This window comes from Nicotiana tabacum, chromosome 11 (assembly GCF_000715075.1).
Source record: "Nicotiana tabacum cultivar K326 chromosome 11, ASM71507v2, whole genome shotgun sequence".
Taxonomy (NCBI): Eukaryota; Viridiplantae; Streptophyta; class Magnoliopsida; order Solanales; family Solanaceae; genus Nicotiana; species Nicotiana tabacum.
The window spans coordinates 88,843,307-88,870,335 of NC_134090.1; the positions used below are offsets into that span (position 1 = coordinate 88,843,307).

General features: G+C 38.6%; 1 non-coding gene across 1 annotated transcript; it reads left to right on the plus strand.

The window, feature by feature from the left end:
• Positions 1–17,849: 17,849 nt before the first annotated feature.
• LOC107796888 (uncharacterized) lies at positions 17,850–22,170 on the plus strand. The gene is made up of 2 exons (XR_012696632.1): positions 17,850–18,348; positions 21,986–22,170. It is a non-coding gene; the product is annotated as an uncharacterized LOC107796888 (transcript).
• The last annotated feature ends 4,859 nt before the right edge of the window (positions 22,171–27,029 follow it).

Sequence of the window (27,029 nt, forward strand, 5' to 3'; positions counted from 1 at the left end):
TTGCAAACGCGTGAGACCCTTCGCGTTAGCGAAGAACAAAACAAAACACCAGCACCATGTCACGACCCCAAATACCCCGATCGTGATGGCACCTATCACATTACTAGGCAAGCCAACCCAACAAGTAACCACAGCCAATTTCTTTTAATAAAAACATTTTTCTAACATTTAATTTAAGTCTCAATTTTCATAAGGAATACATAAATCACTGAAATGTTCGGAAACATTGCAGAAAATAGACCAACACAGCCCAACCATCTGGTGTCATAAGTCTAGAGCGTCTAAATACACTGACTGTCTAATACATAACAAGTCTAAAAATGCAGAAAAACAAGGATAGGAAGGAGTAAAGCAGGGTTGCGGACGCCGTGCAGCTACCTTGCAATCTCCGATAAGCTCTGGAAATATTGGGTACCCTCACTCTGCTGCTCGGGCACCTGGATCTGCACACAAGGTGCAGGGAGTAACGTGAGTACGCCAACTCAATAAGTAACTAAAGTAAATAAGGTCTAAAAGTAGTGATGAGCAGTAAAAATCATATAAAAGACTAAACAACAGAATATCAAGTCAAACTCAACAATTTAAAAGCAGTTTCTTCATAAAGCTTAAGCTTCAATTGAAATACTTTGAAATCATTTACTTAGCAGTTTTCAACAGAGGCTCACTATAAAAGAAGAATGAAATCAGCAAAAAATATCAAGAATGGGCCCCTCAGGAAAGGTGTCACTCATAAATATAGCCTCTCGGGCAAGCCTCATAGTCACTTGTGACTCAGCTCTCGTCACTCAGTATTCACACTCAGCACTCAGGCTCGATAAAATCTCATAATAGTAATAATCATAATAACCAATGCGGCGTGCAACCCGATCCATAGTTTATAGTCGACTACGCTCACTGGGGGTGTACAGACTCCGGAGGGGCTCCTATAGCCCAAACGTTATATCGCTGCGGCGCGCAGCCTGATCCAATATATATATATATATATCATTGCGGCGTGTAGCCCGATCTATATGAGTATCGCTGCGGCGTGCAGCCCAATCCATAATATATACATATAATATTGCTGCGACGTGCAGCCCGATCCATAATATCTATAATCCTTACCATTAGGTCCTCAACCTCTCTCATTCATTAACCTCACAGCCACTCGAGCATAACAGTGGAAATCAGGGAAACTCAGCCCAAACAGTTTTCACATTTTAAGAAGTAGAGTGATAAAAACCAGTTTTAGACAATAAACAGGTAAAATATGACTGAGGATATGCTTTCAAGCAAATAGAGTGAGGAAAACAGTAAAAATGTCTCTAAGGGTCTCAACAGGTCGGCACGAATCCCCAAATATGACATACATCCCATAATACAATATAAATTTCTAAAATACGGGATATCATAAGATTTCAAATCAAGTGAGCGACTTAATAGTCGTTACGGGACGGACCAAGTCACAATCCCTACCGGTGAACGCCCATATGCTCATCACCTAGCATGTGGATCACCTCATTTATCAAAACTATATGAAATACAGGAGTTTTGTACCCTCAGTTCCAAATTTACAATGGTTACTTACCTCAAACCGGATGAAATACTACTCCGCAACGCCTTTGCCTCTTGCCTCGGCCTCAACTCGCGCTGAATCTACCCAAAATCAGAATCATAACATTAGAATATGCTAAAGAGGCGAAGCCCATGCAAAATTGATCAAATTATACCAAAAATTCTGAAATTGGTCCAACCTGACCCCCAGGCCCACGTCTCGAAATTCGATAAAAATCACAATAACGAAAATCCTTATCCTCCACAAGTTCATACATACCAAGAATACCAAAATCCAACCACAAATGGTCCCTCAAATCCCTAGATTAAAGTCTCAAGTTTCCAAGCCCTAATTCCCCAATTTAGGCTTCAAATCCCCCAAATTTCATGTATAATTAGGTAGAAATCACAATAGAATCGTGTATTAAGTCCATAATTCTTACCTCCACGAAGTTATGTTTGATTCCCTCTTCAATCTCCCTCAAGAAGCTCCAAAACAAAGTCAAAAATGGTGAACTTAGGCCAAAAATCGCGAAAATGGCCTTATAAACATTCTGCCCAGCGATTTGAAATCCTTCTTCGCTAACGTGGTCAAAAACTCGCATTCGCGAAGCACAAAATACCATTGACCAAAAATCCTTTTATGCGAATGCAGAAGAACCCTCGCTAACGTGATGCTTCAGCTGACCCAACCTTCGCGAGCGCGGCTACACCTATGCGAACGCGAAGAACAAGGCTCCTGGGATCTAGCCACTCCAAATACTCTACGCGAACGCGGGACCCTCGTCGCGTTCGCGATGACCACTGGACCTCACCCTTCGCGAATGCGAGAACCACACCGCGAATACAAAGGCCAAAATGACAGCCTCACTTCCCATCCCTTCACGAACGCGAGAGCCTTCTCGCGAACGCGAAGGCCAAATGTCTGCAACACTAACAACAGATTTTCTACAACTTTTTTCCAACATGAATTGATCCGTTCAACCACCCGAAACTCACCCGAGGCCCCTGGGACCTTAATCAAGCATGCCAACATATCCCATAACATCACTCAAATTTGATCCAATCTTCGGAACACTCAAAATAACATCAAAACGCCAAATTAACAGCGGATTCAGGCCTAAGAATTCCAAAAACTTCCAAATTCCGCTTTCGATCAAAAAGTCTATCAAACCTCGTCCGAATGACTTGAAATTTTGCACACACATCCCAAATGACACATCAGACTTACTGCAACTCCCAAAATTCCATTCCGACCCCTATATCAAAATCTCACCTATCAACAGGAAAATGCCAAAATTCAAATTTTGCCAATTCAAGCCTAAATCTACTCCGGACCTCCAAAACATATTACGATCACACTCTTAAGTACCAAATCATCTCCCGAAGCTATCCGAACCGTCAGAATTCACATCCGATCCCTTATTCATATAATTCAACATCTGGTTGACTTTTCTAACTTAAGCTTACTCAAAAGAGAATAAGTGTCTCAAACCTTACCAAAACCTCTCCGAACCCGAACCAATCAACCCGATAACATATAATACAGCTGAATAAAACAATAAGAAGCAGAAATGGAAGAAAATGGAGTGTTAATTCATGAAACGACCGGTCGGGTCGTTACATCCTCCCTCTCTTAACTAAACATTTGTCCTCGAACGAGTCAAGAAACATACCTGAAGCCTCAAATAGGTGAGGATATCTACTTCGCATCTCCTGCTCGGTCTCCCAGGTAGCCTCCTCCACGGGCCGACCTCTCTACTGCACTTTCACTGAAGCTATATCCTTAGATCTCAACTTTCGAACCTGACGCTTAAAAATAGCCACTGGCTCCACATCGTAAGTCAGATCATCAACTAACTGAACCGTGCTGAAATCCAAAACATGAGACGGATCACCAATATACTTTCGGAGCATAGAAACATGAAATACCAGATGCACGCCCGACAAGCTGGGTGGCAAAGCAAGCTCATAAGCCACCTCTCCAATCCTTAGAAGCATCTCAAAAGGACCAATGAACCGAGGACTCAATTTACCCTTCTTCCCAAATCTCATAACACCCTTCATGTGTGAAACCTTCAGTAGAACCTTCTCGCCAACCATGTAGGACACATCCCAAACCTTCCTATCAGCATAACTCTTTTGTCTCGACTGTGTTGTACGAAGCCTCTCCTGAATCACCTTTACCTTGTCTAAAGCATCCTGCACCAAGTCTGTACCCAATAGCCTAGCCTCACCTGGCTCAAACTAACCAACTAGAGATCTACACCGCCTCCCATACGAAGCCTCATATGGAGCCATCTGAATACTCGACCGGTAACTGTTGTTATAAGCAAACTCTGCGAGCGGTAGAAACTGATCCCATGACCCTCTGAAATCGATGACACAAGCATGCAACATGCCCTCCAATATCTGAATAGTGCGCTCGGACTACCCGTCCGTTTGAGGGTGAAAAGATATGCTCAACTCAACCTGAGTACCCAACTCTCACTGCATAGACCTCCAAAACTGTGAAGTGAATTGAGTGCCCCTATTTGAAATGATGGAAACTGGGACACCATGCAAACAAACAATCTCCCGGATATAGATCCCTACCAACCGCTCTAAAGAATAGGTAGTACACACAGGAATGAAGTACACGGACTTGGTCAGCCGATCCACAATCACCCAAATAACATCGAACTTCTTTAAAGTCCGTGGGAGCCCAACTACAAAGTCCATAGTGATTCGCTCTCACTTCCACTCTGGAATATCCATCCGCTAAAGCAAGCCACCCGGTCTCTGATGCTCATATTTCACCTGCTGACAATTGAGACATCGAGCTACAAATCCGACAATATCTTTCCTCATTCTCTTCCACCAATAATGCTGTCTCAGATCCTGATACATCTTCGCGGAACCCGGATGAATGGAATACCGCGAACTATGGGCCTCCTCTAGAATCAACTCTCGAAGCCCATCCACATTGGGCACACATATCCGGCCCTGCATATTCAACACCTCATCATCACCAATAGTCACATCTCTGGCATCATCTTGTTAAACTCTATCCTTAAGGACAAGCAAATGAGGATCATCATACTGGCACTCTCTGATGCGATCAAATAAGGAAGACCGAGAAGTCACACAAGCCAATACCCGACTGGCTCTGAAATATCCAACCTCACGAACCAATTGGACAAGGCCTGAACATCAACTGTAAGAGGTCTCTCCCAAACTAGAATGTACGCCAAACTCCCCATACTCACCGCTTTCCTACTCAAGGCATCGGCCACCACATTGGCCTTCCCTGGATGGTACAAGATAGTAATATCATAGTCCTTTAGTAGATCCAACCATCTCTGCTGCCTCAAATTGAGATCCTTCTGCTTGAACAAGTGTTGGAGGCTACGATGATCAGTAAACACCTCACAAGACACACCATAAAAATAATACCTCCAAATCTTCAATGCGTGAACAATGGCAACCAACTCCAAATCATGAACAGGGTAGTTCTTCTCATGGGCCTTCAACTGACGAGAAGCATAAGCAATAACTATACCCTCTTGCATCAATACACACCCAATACCAACTCTAAAAGCATCACAATACACGGTATAGGAACCTGAAGCTGATGGCAACATTAACACTAGAGTTGTGGTCAAGGCGGTCTTGAGCTTCTGAAAGCTCACCTCGCACTCATCTGACTACCTGAATAAAGCACCCTTCTGAGTCAACTTTGTCAAGGGTGATGCGATAGATGAAAATCCCTGAACAAACCGGCGGTAATAACCCGCCAACACACGAAAGCTGCGAATCTCTGTGGCTGAAGACGGTCTGGGCCAACTCTGAACTGCCTCTATCTTCTTTGGATCTACCTGAATACCCTCATTGGACACCACGTGCCCCAAGAATGCCACTAAACTGAGCCAAAACTCACACTTGGAGAACTTTGCATATAGCTTCTCCTCCCTCAATCTCTACAACACAACTCTCAAATGCTCCGCGTGCTCCTCCTAACTACACGAATACACCATAATATCATCAATGAAAACTATGACAAATGAGTTGAGATAGGGCCGAAACACACTGTTCATCAAATGCATGAATGTTGTCGGGGCATTGGTCAGCTAAAAAGACATCACCAAGAACTCATAATGACCATATCGGGTCCTGAAAGCCATTTCAAGAATATTAGAGTCCCTGATCTTCAACTGGTGATAACCTGAATGGAGATCAATCTTGGAGAACACTCTCGCTCTCTGAAGCTGGTCAAATAAATCATCAATGCGAGGTAGGGGATACTTGTTCTTAATTGTAACCTTGTTCAACTACCTGTAATCAATGCATATCCTCATCGTGCCATCCTTCTTCTTCACAAATAAGACAGGCGCACCCCAATGTGACACACTAGGCAGATTAAACCATTTATCAAGGAGTTCCTGAAGCTGCTCCTTCAACTCTTTCAACTCCGCTAGTACCATACGATACGGTGGAATAGAGATGTGATGAGTGCCCGACACCAGATCAATACCAAAATCAATATCCCTGTCCGGTGGCATGCTCGGTAGGTCTACAGGAAACACATCGGGAAAATCCCTCACAACAGGAACAGAATCAATACTGGGAGTCTCTACACCGACATCACTCACAAAGGCTAAGTAGGATAGACAACCCTTCCCAACCATACGCTGGGCCTTCAAGAATGAAATTACCCTACGGGGAACATAATCGGTCGAACCTCACCACTCAATCCATGGCACATCCAGCATAGCCAAAGTCATTGACTTAGCATGGTAGTACAAAATAACGCAACACAAAGATATCCAATCCATGCTTAATATAACATCGAAATCCACCATACATAACAACAAAAGATCCACTCGGGTCTCCAGACCCCCAATAGTCACCACACATGACCGGTACACACGGTCTACAACAACAATATTGCCCACCGGAGTAGGTACACGAAAAGATAAAACAAGAGACTTATGAGGCGTATCCAAATAATGAGCAAAGTATAATGACATATAAGAATAAGTGGAACCGGGATCAAATAACACAAAGGCATCTCTGTGGTAGACCGAAACAATACCTGAAATCACGGCATCTGAAGTGGCAACATCTGGTCTACCTGGGAGGGCATAGAAATGAGCCTAACCACCACCTGATCGACCTCCCCCTCTAAGGCGACCCCTAGCTGACTGACCCCCAGCCCTAGCTGCCTGAGCGGGTGGTGAAGTAACTGGAGCTGAAGTCGAGGGCTAACCCCTCTGTTGAGACGGACCCTTAAGAAGACGAGGACACTGCCTCCTCATATGCCCAAACTCTCCGCACTCATAACAACTACCCGGTGCTAGAGATGGGGACTGAAGGGAACCCCTGGCACCGGAATGACTAGTAGAAGGACCTAGCATGGAAGAACCCTAGACTAATGGGGCACGTGACGAGCTCTGGGCTGGTAGGGCACTGAGTGATGACTGGACCAGCTGAGATCCATGATGACCCATGACCCGATGATGCCCCACGATAACCTGGGCGAGCTAACTAAGCCTGTCTAAATGGACGACCTCTGCCGTGCTGAAATTGATCCCTCGAAGGAGCACTACCAAAGCTAGCAGATCCTCGAGGCTTCTTGGCCTCCCTCTCCTCTCGCTCCTGGCGACGAACCGACTCAATCTCGTGGGCGATGTCATCAACCTCCTCAAAAGTAGCACCTAACACCCTCTCCCTAGTCATGAGAATCCGAAGCTGATATGTGAGGCCATCAACGAACCTCCTGATCCTCTCTCGATCTGTGAGAACCAACCAGACCGCATGATGAGCTAACTCAGAAAACCGTATCTCATACTGTGTCACATTCATGTCTCTCTGACGCAACTGCTCGAACTGCCTACGCAGCTCCTCTCGGCAAGACTGTGGTACATACTTCTATATAAAGAGAACAGAGAACTACTGCCAGGTAAGGGGCGCTGCACCAACAGGCCTACGCCTCTCATAGGCCTCCCACAAAATAAAGGCAGCTCCAGAAAACTAAAAGGTAGTAAATGTTATACCACTGGTCTCTAAAATACCCGTTGTGCGAAGAATCCTCTGACACTTGTCCCAGAAACCATGCACATCCTCGCCCTTAGTACCACTGAAAGTTGGAGGCTGAAGTCTACCAAACCTCTACAAACAACGCTGCTCGTTTCGTCAGGCATAATTGGTACCACATACTCCTAAGCTGGTGCAACTGGCTGGTGCTTGAGCTGGTGCTGCTGGAGCATCCACAACTGGGACTTGATCTTGAATTGGGGTGGCTGGTGGATCTGCAGGTTCTGCCCTAACTATTGTGCGAGCTACACCCCTGCCCCTACCACGGCCTCGACCGCGTCTTCGGCCTCTAGTGGCCCTAGCTGGTGGTACTGGTGGTCATCCATCCTGACTAGTAGCACATGTCCTCACCATCTATGAGAGAAGGAATAACAGAAGTTTAGTACTCGGATCAACAGATTCGCACGACAAGAATTTCAAGAATATGAAGTTTTTCCTAAAAGTTTTGCAACCTCCCGAGGATAAATACAGACATCTCCGTACCGATCTGCGAGACTCTACTAAACCGGTTCATGCCTCGCGAGACCTATGTAACCTAGGCTCTGATACCAATTAGTCACAACCCCAAATACCCCAATCGTGATGTCACCTATCACATAACTAGGCAAGTCAACCCAACAAGTAACCACAGTCAATTTCTTTTAATAAAAACATTTTTCTAACATTTAATTAAGTCTCAATTTTCATAAGGAATACATAAATCACTGAAATGTGTGGAAAACATTGCAGAAAATAGATCAACACAGCCCAACCATCTGGTGTCACAAGTCTAGAGCCTCTAAATACACTGATATGACTGTCTAATACATAATAAGTCTAAAAATGCAGAAAAACAAGGATAGGAAGGAGGAAAGCAGGGTTGCGGACGCCGTGCAGCTACCTTGCAATCTCAGATAAGCTCTGGAAATGATAGGAACCCTCACTCTGCCACTCGGTCACCTAGGTCTACATACAAGGTGCAGGGAGTAACGTGAGTACGCCAACTCAGTAAGTAACTAAAGTAAATAAGGTCTGAAAGCAGTGACGAGCAGTAAAAATCATATAAAAGAGTAAACAACAGAATATCAAGTCAAACTCAATAGTTTAAAAACTAGTTTCTTCATAAAGCTTCAGTTTCAATAGAAATACTTTGAAATCATTTACTTAGCAGTTTTCAACAGAGGCTCATTATAAAAGAAGAGTGAAATCAACAAAAAATATCAGGAATGGGCCCCTCAGGCAAGGTGTCACTCATAAATATAGCCACTCGGGAAAGCCTCTCGGTCACTCGTGACTCAGCTCTCATCACTTAGTATTCACACTCAGCACTCAGGCTCGATAACATCTCATAATAGTAATAATCATAATAACCGTTGCGGCGTGCATCCCCATCCATAGTTTATAGTCGACTACGCTCACTAGGGTGTATAGACTTCGGAGGGGCTCCTACAGCCCAAGCGTTATATCGTTGCAGCGCGCAGCCCGATCCAATATATATATATATATATCGCTGCGGCGTGTAGCCCGATCTGTATAAGTATCGCTGCGGCATGCATCCCGAACTATAATATATACATATAATATTGTTGCGGCGTGCAGCCCGATCCATAATATCTATAATCCTCACCATTAGGTCCTCAACCTCTCTCAGTCATTAACCTCACAGCCACTCGGGCATAACAGTGGAAAACAGGGAAACTCAACCCAAACAGTTTTTACATTTTAAGAAGTAGAGTGATAAAAACCAGTTTTAGACAATAAACAGGTAAAGCATGACTGAGGATATGCTTTCAAGCAAATAGAGTGAGGAAAACAGTAAAAATACCCCTAAGGGTCTCAACAGGTCAGCACGAGGCCCCAAACATGGTATACAGCCCATAATACAATATAAATTTCTAAAATACAGGATATCATAAGATTTCAAATCAAGTACGCGGCTTAATAGTCGCTACGGGACGGACCAAGTCACAATCCCTACCGTGCACGCCCACACGCTCGTCACCTAGCATGTGTGCCACCTCATTTATCAAAACGATATGAAATACCGGGGTTTTGTACCCTTAGTTCCAAATTTACAATGGTTACTTACCTCAAATCGGATAAAATACTACTCCGCAATGCCTTTGCTTCTCGCCTCGGCCTCAACTCGTGCCGAATCTACCTAAAATCAGAATCATAACATTAGAATATGCTAAAGGGACGAAGCCCATGCGAAATTAATCAAATTATACCAAAAATTCCAAAATTGGTCCAACCCGACCCCCAAGCCCATGTCTCGAAATTTGATAAAAATCACATCAACAAAAACCCATCCTCCCACGAGTTCATACATACCAAGAATACCAAAATCCGACCACAAATGGCCCCTCAAATCCCTAGATTAAAGTCTCAAGTTTCCAAGCCCTAACTCTCCAATTTAGGCTTCAGATCCCCCAAATTTCATGTTTAATTAGGTAGAAATCACAATAGAATCGTATATTAAGTCCATAATTCTTACCTCTAAGAAGTTCTCTTTGATTCCCTCTTCAATCTCCCTCAAGAAGCTCCAAAACCGAGTCAGAAATGGTGAACTTAGGCCAAAAATCGCGAAAATAGCCTTTTAAACATTCTACCCAGCGATTTGAAATCCTTCTTCGCGAACGCGGTCAAAACCTCGCGTTCGCGAAGCACAAAATACCATTGACCAAAAATCATCTTACGCGAACGCAGAAGAACCCTCGCGAACGCGATGCTTCAACTGACCCAACCTTCGCGAACGTGGCTACACCTACGTGAACATGAAGAACAAGTTTCCTGGGATCCAGCCACTCCAAATACTCTACGCGAACGCGGGACCCTCGTCGTGTTCTCGATGACCACTAGACCTCACCCTTTGCGAACGCGGGAACCATACCGCGAACGCGAAGGCCAAAATGACAACCTCACTTCCCATCCCTTCGCGAACGCGAGAGCCTTCTTGCGAATGCGAAGGCTAAATGTCTGCAACACCAACAACATATTTTTTGCAACTTTTTTCCAACATGAATTGATCCGTTCAACCACCCGAAACTCACTCGAGGTCCCCGGGACCTTAACAAAATATGCCAACATATCCCATAACATCATTCAAACTTGATCCAATCTTCGGAACACTCAAAACAACATCAAAACACCAAATTAACATTGGATTCAAGCCTAAGAATTTCAAAACTTCCAAATTCCGCTTTCGATCAAAAAGTCTATCAAACCTCGTTCGAATGACCTAAAATTTTGCACACACATCCCAAATGACACATCGGACCTACTACAACTCCCGGAATTCCATTCCGACCCCTATATCAAAATCTGACCTATCAACCGGAAAACGCCAAAATTCTAATTTTGCCAATTCAAGCCTAAATCTACTCTGGACCTTCAAAATACATTCCGATCAAGCTCCTAAGTCCCAAATCATCTTCCGAAGTTATCCGAACCGTCAGAATTCACATTCGAGCCCTTATTCATATAAGTCAACATCCGGTTGGCTTTTCCAACTTAAGCTTACTCAAAAGAGACTAAGTGTCTCAAACCTTACCAAAACCTCTCCGAACCCGAACCAATCAACCCGATAACATATAATACAGCTGAATAAAACAATAGGAAGTAGAATGGGGGAAAACCGAATAGTAATTCATGAAACGACAGCAAAATAAGGAAAAATTATCCAAAACCACTCTAAATCACAATTAAGGCCCCCGTTCAATCACACCAAAAAGTCTTAATACATTATCTAAAATTATCCAAAGGCTCGAAATGCCACGAATAACATAGAAATCACGAATTGACGATCAAAATCCTTCTTTCATCTTTCAAATATTCAAACATCGATAAACGCATCCAAATTATGTCTATACATCTCGAAAAAATACCAAACTTTACACACAAGTTACAAATCATGATACAAACCTATTCGAAGGATCGAAACCCCAAATGGACATCGAAAACACCAAAGTCTACTTCAAATCAAACTTAGAAAATTCTTAAACTTTTAAAAATGCCAACTTTCCATAATAAATGCCGAAATGCTCCCGGACAACTCGATAACCCGAATATATGCCCATGTCCGAAATCATCGTACGAACCTATTGGAACTTTCAAATTTTTGTATTTCGAGGTCGTTTACTCAAAAGTCAAACCTTGGTCAACTCTTCCAACTTAAAGCTTCTAAATTGAGAATTTTCCTTCTGAATCAACTCCTAACTTTCCGAAATTCAATTTTGATCTCACATACAAGTCATAAAATATAAAGTGAGCTACTCAAGGTTTCAAACCATGGAACGATGTACTAGAGCTCAAAATGACTGGTTTGGTCATTATAACGTGCTACCATGTACATTGTATCCGTGTCAAATGCTAAACAAAATATTCGAGAGATTTATTCATATACAATAAGGCATAGTAACAATATTGAATAAAGTAAGGAGTCAAATGATAATATGAGTTTGTTTTATAAAACAAATATGGTGAAATAAAGTATAATTTATATAAAATATAATATTAAATGAGTTTAGTTTAGAAATCAAATGGGGTGAAGAAAATAATATTTTTAAATAAAATAAAGCATCTGATAAGTTACTGAATTAAATATAGAATTAGTAAAGTAAAACATAATAACAATTTTTAAGTAAAGTAAAACATTAAATGGGTAAGGAGTTTAATTTGAGAATCAATTAAAGTAAAATATGATAACAATTAAGAATAGTAAAGTACCGAGTGAAATGACGAGTTTTAACTTAAGAGTCACATAAAGTAAGCATGTTCATAATTTTTTTATTTAAAATCGTTATGTTACCAACAACTCAACAGAGTATGAGATAATGACTCCACGCAGATAAATTCATCTTGAAAATTAATTCACCAAGTAACCACGGAGGCACAGATTGACACATTGAAGAAACACAATAATTCACGTAGGATGCATGACTCACCCAATAAGTCGATATCATTCCAATACTAGAATAACAACTGAGGTTAACTTTACTGTCACAAACAATTGCAACATATCAACACGTTGCGGCGTCCAACCCGATTCCACACAATAATAACAATATCTATTACGGCTTGCAACCCGATCCCACCTGTATCATATCATCCGTCTTTATCGCTCCATGTCATATCTTTTCATATTATTTCAATATCGTTGTGGCGTGCAACTCGATTCCCAAACAATATGAGTTAAACAAACAAACAAACAAACCACAACTAACTACGGCGTATCACAAAAAATTAAACGCAATAAAGAGGCTAAACAAAGAAAGTCACATGAGGATAAAATAGTTACATGATAACTCACAAAATCAAATAGCAAGTAATGACAATTCATAAATAAGGCACAGTTACCAAGAAGCAATTAACGACTAAGGCAGGAATTCAACAAGTAATTGCAAATAATAATTAAAGCATATAAGAGTATACTTGGCAGTAAAAGATAGAACATGTACTAACAATTTCAAGTAAAACACGTAAGAGAAAGCCTAACAATAGAAGATATAACATGAAATGACAACTTCAATTAAATGCAAGAAATAAGCCTAATAGCCTAAACCGGTCAAATACCATATATAAGCTTGTGCACACAATTATCACCTCGCGTACACGTCTTCCATATAATTCAAATAGTACAATCAACCCAAAACCTAAGGGGTAGGTTTTTCCACACAAAATTAGGCAATTTACTTACATCAATTAGGTCAAATCAATACTCAAAATAGATTTTCCTTTAAAATTTACCCCCCGCTCAACTTAAATCTAGCCAAAAATAATGTAATAATAACAAATAATGCAAGAGAAATCAATTCAAATTAATAAAGTTAAGCTCTTTAACTAAAATCAAAAAGTCATCTCAAAAAGTCAATCCTGAGCCCGTACCCCGGAATCTGAGAAGCTCATAAATTCTGAATACCCTTTTCGATACGAGTCCCAACCATATCAAAATAATTCAATTCTGACCTCAAATGGGCCTTCAAATCAACAATTTGTGTTTTAGAAATGTTTTTACTAAAATCCCCCAATCTCTTTAATTTAAATCATTAATTACACACTAAAATTGAGGTTGGAATCATGAAATAAAATTAAATCCGAGTCAAAAGTACTTACCCCAATTCAAATGGTGAAAATACCCCTCCAAAATCGCCCAAAATCGAGCTCCAAAACCTTGTGAGAAGAATAACTAAATTGCAAAATAAGAAAAATGCAGCAGTTGTCTAAGCCCGAATCAGATCTTAGATGATCTCTAAACTCACGTTTGATAAGCTCAGCATGGTACTTGCAAGATTACACCTAAAATAGGCTCTTGAATCACCCAATTTGGCCTTAAAATGAGGGAAATATGATGTTTTAAGATTTTAAAGCAAGTCTGAAAATTTCAGGGCTCAATGGTGAATCGATCATTCGATATCCTTTTCCTTCTGCGACGGAATGGAAGAAAAGTAACATAAATAGCATTTTCATAATTATTTACACCAGAAAAAAGAAAAAAAAACCACCAATAATAAAATTTTCGTTTGGCACCCAAAACTCATTCGAAACCTCCCGGACGCAAACCATATATGCATTTCAATCATAAAATACGTTACAAACATGCTCGCACACTCAAAATACCGAAAAAGGTCATCTAGACGCGATATTGACCATGGTCAAACTCCAAATTCTTATCTTATCTAGTTTTTCAATCAATGATCCAAAACACACCCGAGCCCCTCGGAACCTCATCCAATCATACCAACAAGTATAAATGCATTATCCAAACTTATCACAAGCCTCAAAACACCCAAGGAAACATCACAACAAAAATATCGAGGCTCGAACCGAATAAAATTTCTCTTAAGTTTTTAAATCTTTATTCTATCAAAAGAGTGTCTGAATCACACTTAAACACTTTGGATTACTTCCAAACTTTGCAAACAAGTTCAATTCTACTACATAGACCAATCCAAAGTCCCAGAATATCAATTTAAGTTCAATAACATCAAAGTCAACTCTTGGTCAAATTTATGAACTCTTAAGTTATTCAAATTGCCAACTTTTAACAAATAGTGTCGGATTCTTCTAGAAAACTTCGAAACTAAATCCGAACATATGTACAAGTCCAAAATCATCATACGAACCTATCGGAATAATCAAACCCCGATTCTGAGTCCGTTTACCCAAAAGTCAAACCATGGTCAAACTTAGGATATTTCTAAACCTTCGAATTGCCAATTTTCGGTAAAATAAACCAAATTAACCTAGGAACCTCCGAATTCAATTTTGGGCATACGCCTAAATCCAAAATTATTCTCCGGACCTAACGGAGCCATCAAAACTCCGATCTAATATCATATACGCAAAGTCAAAATTGGTAAACTCTTCCAAGTTAAAACTTCTAAAATGACAATCATTCTTCCAGATCAATCCCGAACCACTCAAAAATCAAAACCAGCGATATATGCATTGTTCCTGCCAAGTTCTAACCTGCAAGCTCAAAATTTTTATGCCTAAGCTATTTTTTATTAAACTTATTTAAAATAAATCTAAATTTAAACAATGACACAAAAATAATCATATTGTGTAAATCGAAAAAAATGTACAAATAACCCTCAATATGGATGGTCTTGAATTTTTGTCCATGCTTGCCCCATTAGCAAAACTTCTAAGTTTAATAAATAGAAAAATATACATAAGTTGTACCCTAAACTTGTAGCGAAAATTCAGTTAAAAACTTTAACTATATAACCAAAAGAAGGTGGACCCCTTTTAATTTATTTTCAGCTCCCTTTATCTTTCTTGTAACTCCCCCCCCCCCCCCCCGGCTTCCCCATCCTCTAAAATTCTGTTCAGTTCTTCTGCCATCTGCTTCTCTTCTATTTTTCTTTTTTTTTTCTTTTTCTTTTTTTTCCAAACAATTCCAGCATATCAAGGATATGATAATGAATTTATTATTATAGATAGAAGTGGAGCTTGATATAATTATAAAAATTTCAAAATAATTCAAATTGTATAGGGAGCTAATGAGACCCAATGAATTTCTTTCCACTTTCTATTTGATTTTCCACCTAACTATATTCTTTCATCTAAAAGAATTGGTCTCTTTTAATCTAGGATCCGATTAATAAACATTTCTAACTATCTTAAATTTGAATCATGCTTTTATTATTTTCACCTATTATTTTCTATTTTCTCTAAAATTTAAAGTAAATTTAGAATTTATCAATCACTTTGGAAATAAAAGGTTAAAATTATTTTATGAACAATTCAACGTAATTATTAGCCTACTCTAAGAATGAAATGTGAATGTGATGGATAAAAAATTCTTAGGTGTTAAATTGATTATCTACTTTCATAAAGGTCTTTTCATAAGTTTGATTATATTATCCGATTTTGTTTTTATTTATGCACGAACTTGTTAAGAAGTAGAGAGGAGAGAAAGATAAATATATTTTTGGCTATGTTCAACTGAAACTAGGAAAAATTAGAAGAGAAAAAAGGGAGCAAGAAATGAGATAAATAGGGTGCTGAGAAGGAAATAAAAATTAATATGGAACTGAGACTGAAAAGTACGGAAAAGAAAAGACCTTGAATAAACAAAAAGAAACGGAAAAAAATAAAAAGTAAGAAAACTGAAGATTTCTGACGTGGCACATGTGTAAAGCACTTTATACTACTCCCTCCGGTCCAAAATAAGTAATTTTTTGGATGTTTTCACACAGATTAAGAAATTCACCTTTTAGCATTAATTAGCAATGAAATTGACCATATTAACCTTAACTACTCACATAAACACTCCTAACATATATTCCAACACAATTTACTCCAAGGACAATGTAGGGAAAAAATAATTAATTCATTCATTCTTGAAATCTGAAAAAATCACTTATTTGGACCACAAGAAAAAGGCCAAAAAATCACTTATTTTGGACCGGAGGGAGTAGTTTATACTATGAGACTGGTATTATATTCTCACGGATTAATTACAATTTGGGGGGGGGGGGGGGTTTAAAATCATCTATATAGTTAGGGTGTGTAACTGAGTTTTCGAGACAAATTTAGAGTACAATTTTTATGTAAAAATTGCACGGGGCGTCCTATTTGGTTGCTCCTATTTAACCTATACCCATTTTTTAAAAACTTTTAACTTGTACCCAATTTTTAAACAATTTCAGCTCCCTTTCTCCTCCCCCTTTTCTTCCTTTATTTTCTTTTTTCTTCTTTTACAACGATGACTTCAACATTGCTCTCTTTAATTAATGAAGCTAAAACAAATATACGGAGGATATTACTCTCGTTGGCATGGAGGATGACTTCAACGACATAAGAGATCAACTCATTGGGCAAGCGCGGGAGCTCTCGCCAGACAAGTTTTTAGCAATATAATCCATCAGTATTATTTCGTTTTGATGTTTCTTCATGGGTTACTATTTCTCAAGAATATGATGCAAGAGAAATTCTTATAAATGTTTTAAGCTTTGGTACTTCTGATGTGACGACAGTATATCATGACAAGAGCTATGACCAATTATTAGAGCATTATATAGAAAATTAAAAGGCAAAAGATATTTGATAGTTATGGATGTTAAAGACAAAAACTCCAGCTCTAGAGCTGAAGTTTTCCAGTTACAATACAACAACTTTAGCTCTAGAGCTGAAGTTTCCCGGTTACTATATCCAGTTACAACACAAAAACTTCAGCTCTAGAGCTGAAGTTTTCTAGTTACTACACAAAAGGTTCAGCTCTAGAGCTGAAGTTTCTAGTTTACAACACAAAAACTTCAGCTTTAGAGCTGAAGTTTCCCATTTACTACACATAAACTTCAGCTTTAGAGCTGAACTTCAGGCCCGGCTACTAGAATGGTGAAGTTTTGCGTGATTGTCTTTGCTACTTCAGCCCCGTGTGCTGAAGTTATGCGAAAAAGCGGGTACACTTGCAATTTTTTTTGCAAAGCGGGCACAAGTTAAAATGTGACACAAAAAACGGATATAGATGCAAATGCCCCAATTTTTCTTGAATAACAGAATAAGTATAGCCCCTCACTTACCTGGTGGGCAATATTTTTAATTTTTGACCATAAAATTCTGCTCATCAGGAAAGGTGGTTAAAATATAAAGACCACCCCCAAAAATGTCATATTTCTGCAATTTGTTTGTGCAAAATCACCCATTTATTTGGGCCTCCAATCTGGACCTAGTTATGAGCCCTCATTTTTTCAATTTCTACGGGCCGAACTTAAACTCGCAATTATAACAAAGGAATCGACTGAATTGCCCTCGAACTTCATTGAATCAAATTTGAATTCCATTTTCATCCGGAAACCTTTCAAGAGAGAGAATGGTGAAAGATCTGAGCAACGATCAAGTGTCCTCCATGAAGGAGGCCTTTACCCTCTTCGACACCGACGGCGACGGTAAAATCGCCCCATCGGAACTAGGTATCCTTATGCGTTCACTGGGCGGTAACCCGACCCAAGCCCAACTCAAGTCCATAATCGCCGAGGAAAAGCTCAATTCGCCCTTCGATTTCAACCGATTCCTCGAACTCATGTCCAAACATCTGAAGCCGGAGCCATTTGATCGGCAGCTCCGTGACGCTTTTAAAGTCCTCGATAAAGACGGCACCGGTTGCGTGGTTGTTTCGGATCTCAAGCATATCCTTACTAGTATTGGGGAAAAGCTGGAAGCTGCTGAGTTTGATGAGTGGATCCGAGAAGTTGATGTTGGATCCGATGGTAAGATCCGTTACGAGGATTTTATTGCCCGAATGTGCGCCAAGTGAGTTCCCCTGCCTGTGATTATACTTGCATTTTCTTTTTAGAATTTGAATCTTTTAAGTTCAATATTTGCAAATTTTCTTTTTTTTTTGTTTGGCTTGTTGTTCGTGTTAAAACTATTTCACGGGTTATGTGTGCCGCGTGGTGGGAAATTCAACCGTTGAAATGTTTCCTGATGTGTGTGCTTTAGCTCATTTGTGTTTGTGAAGAGATACGAAAGGTTGCGCCTTTTTTTTTTTTTTTTTTTTTGTTGTTGAGAATTTCATGTACTTTTACAGTGTATGATCCTGATATTTTCATATCGGAAGTCAATGCCATTCTTGAAAACTGACACCTTGGCAAGCGGCGGATGTAGTTAAGGACTTTCGGGTTCATCTGAACCTTGTAGCTTTGGCTCTGACTTTCTATGTGTGTGTGTTTAAAAATTCACTAAATTAGTGTAAATAATAAATTAAATGGATTGTGGTGGCATTTCGAACTCGAACCTATAATGTTCAAATCCTGAATCCACCTTTGACCTCCCTTGTTGCACGGTGGCAGCATTAGAAGTTGACAGAGGCATGATGGTAGTTGCTGGATGTGATTGTGAGTCAAAATGTACATGGTAATGCTGGTCTTATCTGGGGGTGGGGTGGTGGAGTTCTAATATGGAGAAAAAAAGTTTGTTGCTATTTGCTACTAGAAACAAGTGGACAACGATGGAAAGTCTAGGAATGACAGTTAGAGAACAAGTGAAAAATATGTTGCATATTGGTAAATGGAGTCTTAGGAAATTTTTTAAATGTAGTGCTTCTTCACCGAAATCTGTACTTAATCATAAGCCTATTGTTCATATATCAGAAACTTGCACCAAATAGTTTTTGTGTAGTCAGTGACAACTCCTAAATTGTAATACTAGCAAGGATCAGGGCTGGTGCTAGAGTTTTTACTTTTAGGTGGCCAAGCTCGACTCTAACAATTGACATCTGATTATAAAGCAATTCTTTTAGAGTATGCGCTGTGAGAAAATTTTCCAGTGCAATTTCTTAAGTCTGTCTACAACAACAACAATATACCTAGTATAATTCCACAAGTAGAGTCTGGTGAGGGTAGTGTGTATGCATACCTTATTCTTACCCTGCGGAGATAGAGAGACTGTTTTCGAAGACCTTCAACTCAAGGACAAATGAAAAAAAGCAATAGCAACAAGCACTAACAACAACGATATGAAGTTGTCATGTCATGCCTAATCACCTCAGCCCGGTACTTCTTAGACCTACCTTTACCTCTCCTCGTGCCCACCAAGGTCAATCTCTCAAACCTCCTCACGGGGGCATCTGCGCTTTTCCTCTTCACATGCCTGTACCATTTTAACCTTACTTCTCGTATCTTGTCCTCCATGGAGGCTGCTCTCGCCTTGTCCTAAATAACTTCATTCTTAATCTTATCTCTCTTGGTATGCTCGCATATCTATCTCAACATTCTCATTTCTGCTAATTTCATCTTTTGGACATGAGAGTTTTTAATTGGCCAACACTCTGCCCCATATAATATAGTCGGTCTAACCACAACTTTATTGAACCTACCTTTAAGTCTAGGCTGCATATTCTTTATCCCACAACAACAATGGATGCGTGCCTCCATTTCCTCCACCCATCTCCAATACGATGTGTGATATCCTCGTCAATCTTCCCGATACCTTGAATTACTGATCTGAGGTACTTGAAACTTCCTTTCTTAGGGAGGACTTGAGGGTCAAGCGTCATTGCCACATTCGCATCATGATTCTTGTCACTGAACTTATACTCCAAATATTTTGTTTTGGTTCTAAAGACTTTCTTCGTGTTAAGTTTTCTAAACAAAACAGGAAATCTTAATCCGATACATTTATGTTTGTCAAAAGGCCCTCTTTTGAATTATTATTTTTAATATATTTGTCTTCGAAAAGCTCTAGGGAATCTATTGAATTCAACAGAAGCTGCCACCAAACTAAAATTTTGCATACATAATTGTTGAAAACAGAAATATTGCTCCCAAAAAAATCTGCAAAATTTGTACCTGTGGGCTCTGTAGAGGGAGTATAATACTCTCGGATGCAGGGTTTCAGGAGAGTGCGGTTTTGGGACTTTACTACTTCGTTGCTACTTATCCCTGCCAAGGCTGCTTCATGCTTAGATGTTACGATTATGAGGTTTAAAATATTCTTCTCTATCAAGAAAGTTTTTCCATTCTAATTCTCTTGGAGATGGTTTTGTTAGTGTATAACCATAAGACATTAGTTTCAAGTTTTGGTATACGCAAATAGTGAGCTCCCTCAATTCCAGTCTCTGTGACTGTATTTCAATTTGTTCCAAAATGAATGACCTGTTTTTAAATTTGGAAAAGGAATTAATTTTACATAAACTTTCTATTTTACCCTCAATGACAAGCTTATGTATCCATACAAATGTTATGGCATGTCTAAGACCGCAAGTTTCAAAAGTTTTATAACCACACAAATGCTATGACATGCTTAAATTATTTGGATAAATTTGTGAAAGTGAAGTAGTTTGTTAGAGCATGTCATATGAAGGCAAAAGTGACATGCTTAAATAAACCCTCTCTATGCCCCCGGGCTCTAGTTCAACGGTGATGGTAGTACATGCAGAATGTGGGTAGTAGGCTAACGTGAAGAGTTCGAATCCTGGCTGGCGAACAAAGCATATTGTTTATGTAGAGAAGAGTGTAAGGGCGGGCCCATTATCCGGGGAGTTCCGAAGCTAAAAATACTGGAATTTCTGGAAAAAATAATTTAAATAAGTCCTCACACATCTCTGTACTTTTTTCAATATGGGAGATCAATCAAATAGACCAACAAGGAAAGAGAGTCTAATAAATTGAAACAAAGACGAGGTACTTCTATTCTACAATCCCCATGGTAAAATACAACGCGAGACAACTAAAAAGGTAATTTAAACTGGAACATGGTGCTTAAGGTTTTGGTTTATTGCTTCCCTGTTCCTAATTATTCCGGACAATGTTTATATGAGTCATGAGAAGGGGATGGATTGGTGGAGATATCACTTCTCTGCATTCTGGCATGGATTTGAGAATAGGGGCTTACCTTAAATGGTTGACAGTAATATTCAATAAAGTTATGCATTCACTGAAAGTTGAGCACGGATCCCCCTCCTCCTTATCTCTTATCTAGTTATGACAAAAAAAAAAATCCCCTCGACCCAAACACCTTATCTCTCATCTAGTTATGTGGGATAATTTCATCCTTGACCAAAATACCTTATTCAATTCAATCTCTTTCCATCATTCTCTATTTTCTCGTTTTTTTGTTTTTGTTTTGAGGGGTGGGTAGGCTGCTGGAGCCACTTGGAAGAGCCTTGTAAATCTAAGGAAAACATTTATTTTTTCCATACTCTTCATAACATAAATATTGTTTTGAACTCGGCTGGTGCCTTTGCCGAGTCTTAAACTTCTACAAACTGGCCGGAAATGCCCACTCTGAGCTCACTTTATGCTCTGAAACTTGACGATTTGGTTAAGGTTTTGTGGGTGGCATTATTAATAAGAATATCAGTTGAGACATTTAATAGATACCGTGATCTGTGATAGTATTTGTTTTTAATGCTTTGTGACCTAACCTATCTTTACATTTTGACTTGCAGGTGATTTTCAATCTTTTGCTGTATTATTCGTAGCATGAAGCAAGAACCTGACTTTACCTTTTTGTAACTTAGTCTTCTATTCGGCAAGTTCACTTGCTACTTGATTTCACAGATTCTATTTGTTTGCTGTGGTTGAAGAATTTGCGGTTCAGATTATGATGAAATCCAGCATGTGGCATTTAGCATTCTGATATGCATAGTCATCTAAAACCTAGAAGTACTTGAGGCATACAGTTGCTTTGTATAGTCAAATGTCTTGAAACTTTAACCCATCATATGCGCTTTTCCATTGCCGTTTGTGCTGGGGAACTTGTCTGCATGTTAAGTTATTGTTTCATTTCCAATGAAGCAGCAATCAACTTATACTGAAAATATGTTTGCAGCAGTCCAAAAGTTACAGCGGGACGGGGTATTCATTATTTGGACTTAACTGGAAAAGTTCACTGAGCCAATATTGTCAATTTTTTTTTTTTATTTTGGGTTTCTTTTTATCATATTTGGTTTGAGTTTTCAAAAAGTTTCAGCTGTCCGTTTTGGTTTTGATTTTGGTTCTTTTGAGGAAATTGAAAAAGTTAAAAACGAAAAGAAAAGAGTTCCTGTAATGTAAGGTGTATAAATATTGTTAGCTTCTTTACTTCTTTTGGTGGAGGCTAAAGGCGTTTCAGACGTTTGTCATAATACTCCGATTGTGATTTTGTGGAGATTTTAGCAATACACCAAAGGGAACGTAACAATCTAGGCAGACTTTGGTTTTATCATCAGCCTTGGTTAGGGGTGTACGAAGGAAACCGACAAACCGCACTAACTCGATAATCCGAGTCAAACCGAAAAAAAAACCCGACTATGATTTGGTTTGATTTGGTTTGGTGTTGGAAAAAAAAATTCGACCAAAATTGGTTTGGTTTGGTTTTAACTAAAGAAAGTCAAATCGAAACCAAACCAATCCGACATTACATATATAGAAATTTTAGATATATTTAATATATAAATATAGTTATTGTGATGTAATTATAAATATTTCTTAAACGATTTCATAATTTTATCTTTTGAGGTATTATTTCAAGGTTGGACTTAGAACTTTTGAATGTTCCAATAAGTTTTATAGCCATTAACATTAGTAAATTAAATAGTGCTAACAAAAGCCCAAACCAAAATCACATCAATATTAATGCTAATAAAAAACATTCATTCAATACTACGAACGGGAATGTATTGAATATCTATTTTTTGTTTTGCAATAATTTAGATAAAAATGCATAACCTAGTTTTATTTTTTCTTTAGCGTTTAGTAATGTAATTAATACTCCCTTATTAGTTTACTTATTTTAGCATGACTTAGTACTTTTAGATTATGTTTATTTTTATTATGGATTTTTAATTAGCAATATTTATATTACATAATTTTATTGTCTTAATTGTTGAATGTTTTAGGATATGTCATGACACATCTCATATTTTGTATTATTTTCTTGGAAAATATTTTATATAGTTGTATCTTACTAGGATTAAAGAAATATTTTGAGCACAATTTATATGTTTTGTTCTACGAAGATTTTACCGGGAAAAAACCCGAATAACCCGAAAATCCGAGAGTGAAAAACCCGAGTTTTATTGGTTTGATTTGGTCTTTAAATTTAATAACCCGACACAATTGGTTTGGTTTGGTAATTGTAAAATCCGAACCTACCCGACCTATGTTCACCCCTAGGCCTGGTAATGTCAAATCTTGGCAGTGGAAACTAGTGGCAGTTTAAACTGAATAATGAGTTCGGTAACTAACTAAATCAGAGTTTAAATCGATAGGGCCATAGTTTAAATAGAGTACACGATAATAAGAGGTAAGAAGTTAAGAACGAGTGTTTATAACTTAGTTCTCGTCAATTAGACAAATACAATGCACAGCACCAAAAGAGAAGCCAATCTTTCTTTCGAGAGCATAGATAGAAGAATTTACTCTTTCTAGGCAAAAAAGTTGTCAAATTAACATACAATCAAATTTTGCTAGTGCTGTGCTCAGCGGTGCAAGTATGTCTGCTTCTGATTCAATGTCTTTCTTCACACCTGGAAAATTATGTCAGTAGTAGCCACAAAGAAATCAGCTACTGTTACTTCTTTGGAAAGCCACCTGGGATGGTTCGATTTATTTTTCTTTCTTCTACTTTAAAAGGTATAGATCCTAAACTACTTTTTGATATCACACATTATCCATTATGTGCGTCGTTACAGTTACTAGAGGATAGAGTAAAGATTACTTTTTGATGGAGAAATTCAATATATCAAATACCAATAGTAGCATAAAGAACAGAACAGTGAGAACAATTTTTACTTCTTAAAGCGGATACGAAATACAAGATGAAAAAAAATAAATTAAAAAATTGGTTGAATGATTGTGGATCCTGTGGCTGCTTGTACTGTTTCTGCCCTCTTTAATCACTGAAATCAATCTGAAAAAGCACCTTTCTTTGAATGTCCGGTCTATGCTCTGCTCAAATTGCTCAGAAATCATAAAACTCATTAGGGCCGCGTTATTCACTCCGTGATTAACGGCCACATCATATTTTTTTACTCTCAAACTAACTACCCCGTGGCCTGCTTTTCACCCTCCTTTAAGAAGACAACATGCTTTTTAATTAAATTTTAATTACTTAATTAATAAGCAAATGTTTCATTTGATTTTCTAACTATTTAAGTTTTAAAAAAACTGTTTAAGTAAAACTATTTGTTTTCATGCAAATAATTTCCACCACGCCTATACTTTCTGCAGTTGCCCTAATTTGGACCACCATGATCGACAATTCCAACTACGTGATATGTCAAAAATATTACTCCGCTTTTCTAGAAGTTGCATATTGTTCCCTGCTTATTTCTTGGTCAGAACTATAGTAGTACAATATAGGCAAGTGAAAAAGAACTATAGCAATTTGTTTTCTTATTTTAATATTTATCTATACGAGTAAAATGTGGCCATATCAAAATTCAAAAGGACTTTCATGGCAGTGGAATATCTTTTTTCTTTTGTATGATTATGTAAACAGAGTTTACAGCGTTGCATCTCGGGAAGAAGAGCCTATTACTTGCATCTATTTCGATTACAATGTCTATAAGCAAACAATGGCAGGGCATGTTTCTTTAAGGCAGTGGAAAGAACTGCATTGGTAAAATTCGGCTCTGACACGTGGACACATCACATGATATTGCTTGAAATAGGTTTCATCCCTGGTACAAAATAGTAGCGGAACTTTGATCTAGCAGGAAGTGAATGAACCGATGACTCCTCCCCTGGAAAAAGAGGGATGTGTCCCAGTGAAGTACCCGAAAGATGGTTCCGGAGATTAATCGATAAAGTAATAGCTCGAGATTTGACATGGTCCTCAACTGTCCCCCAAAATATTAGGGATCCACTTATATCCACCACATCAGATACTCCTCCCACAACCGACGAGTATCTCGGCAATTGTTAACCACTTAGAGCAATATGCGAAAGTGGGATGAGCATGTGAACATTAGACATAGGCTATAAATACCCTCACTCCTCTATACTCGTATTCCATTGAGTTTTCTCTCAACTCACTCGTCATTCAGAGTTGTGGCTATAAATACCCTCACTCCTCTATACTCATATTCCATTGAGTTTTCTCTCAACTCACTCGTCATTCAGAGTTGTTGTATTTTGGTCAAGCTAGGCAATCAAGCTCTCTTTACTTTTTAAGCATTGTGGCTCATAATGAAGCTCAATAAGATAATTCTTACTTTTTCTTATTTATTTTCATTGCTTATTTACAGCTTTTTAGCCTATTTCTACTATCCATTCGACTAAGCTTTGATTCGAACCGATTGCTAGTGACCTCCTTAAAAATAAATTTAATTATTTATTTTTGATATTATTTTTGAGTTAAACAGTTTGGCGCCTACCGTGGCCCCCAGAAATTGAGCGTTTAACTCAAAGTTCTACTTTATTTTCTTATTACAGGGCTCGCCTCTCACTGATTTGTGAATTTCCTTTCCGTTTTGTAACTTAGAATGACTGGAAAGAACATCTTGCCGGCTGATCAAACAAGGGTTCACAATGTAACGAACTGACCAACCGTTTTGAGCTTTAGCATTCTATTCGGTGGTTTGAATCTGTACATATTATGTATTATGGCTTGCATCTATGGTTGGTTTCAATTTTCGAGCGGTTCGAGATTGATTTGGAAGAATGATTCTTGTTTTAGAAGCTTTAAGTTGAAAGAGTTGACCAAGTTTAACTTTTGGATAAATGGACTCGAAATCGGGTTTTGATTATTCCGATAGGTTTGTATGATGATTTTGGACTTGTATGTATGTTTGGATTTGGTTTCGGATGTTCTTAGAACAATTCGATACTATTTGTCGAAAGTTGGCTATTTGAAGAACTTAAGAGTTCATAAATTTGACCAAGAGTTGACTTTGATGTTATTGGACTCCAATTAGTGTTCCAAGACTTTGGATATGTCTATATAGTTGAATTGAATGCAAAGTTTGAAAGTAATCAAAGTGTTTAAGTGCGATTCAGACACTCTTTTGAAAGAATAAAGATTTAACAACTTAAGAGAAATTCTATTTGGTTTGAGCCTCGATTCCTTGTTGTGATGTTCTTGTGGGTATTTTAAGGCTTTGAATAAGTTTAGATGATGTATTTGTACTTGTTGGTAAGATAAGATGGGGTCTCGAGGGCTCGGGTGTATTTTAGATCATTGGTTGAAAACCTAGTTAAGTTATAAATTTGAAGTTTTACCATGGTCAATATTAGGCCAAGAAGACCTCTTTTCGGTGTTTTGAGTGTAAGAGCAGGATTGTAGCGTATTTTATAATTGAAATTCATATATGGTTTGTGTTCTGGAGGTTCCAAATGAGTTTTGGGGTGCTAAAACGAAGATTTTCTTATTGCTGGTTTTTTTTCTAGTGTAAGTAATTACGAAAATACCATTTATGTCCCTGAAATTTTTATATTTCTTTTAAAATTTTAAAATATCATATCTCCCTAATTTTAATGCCAAATTGGGTGTTTCAAGAGGCTATCCTG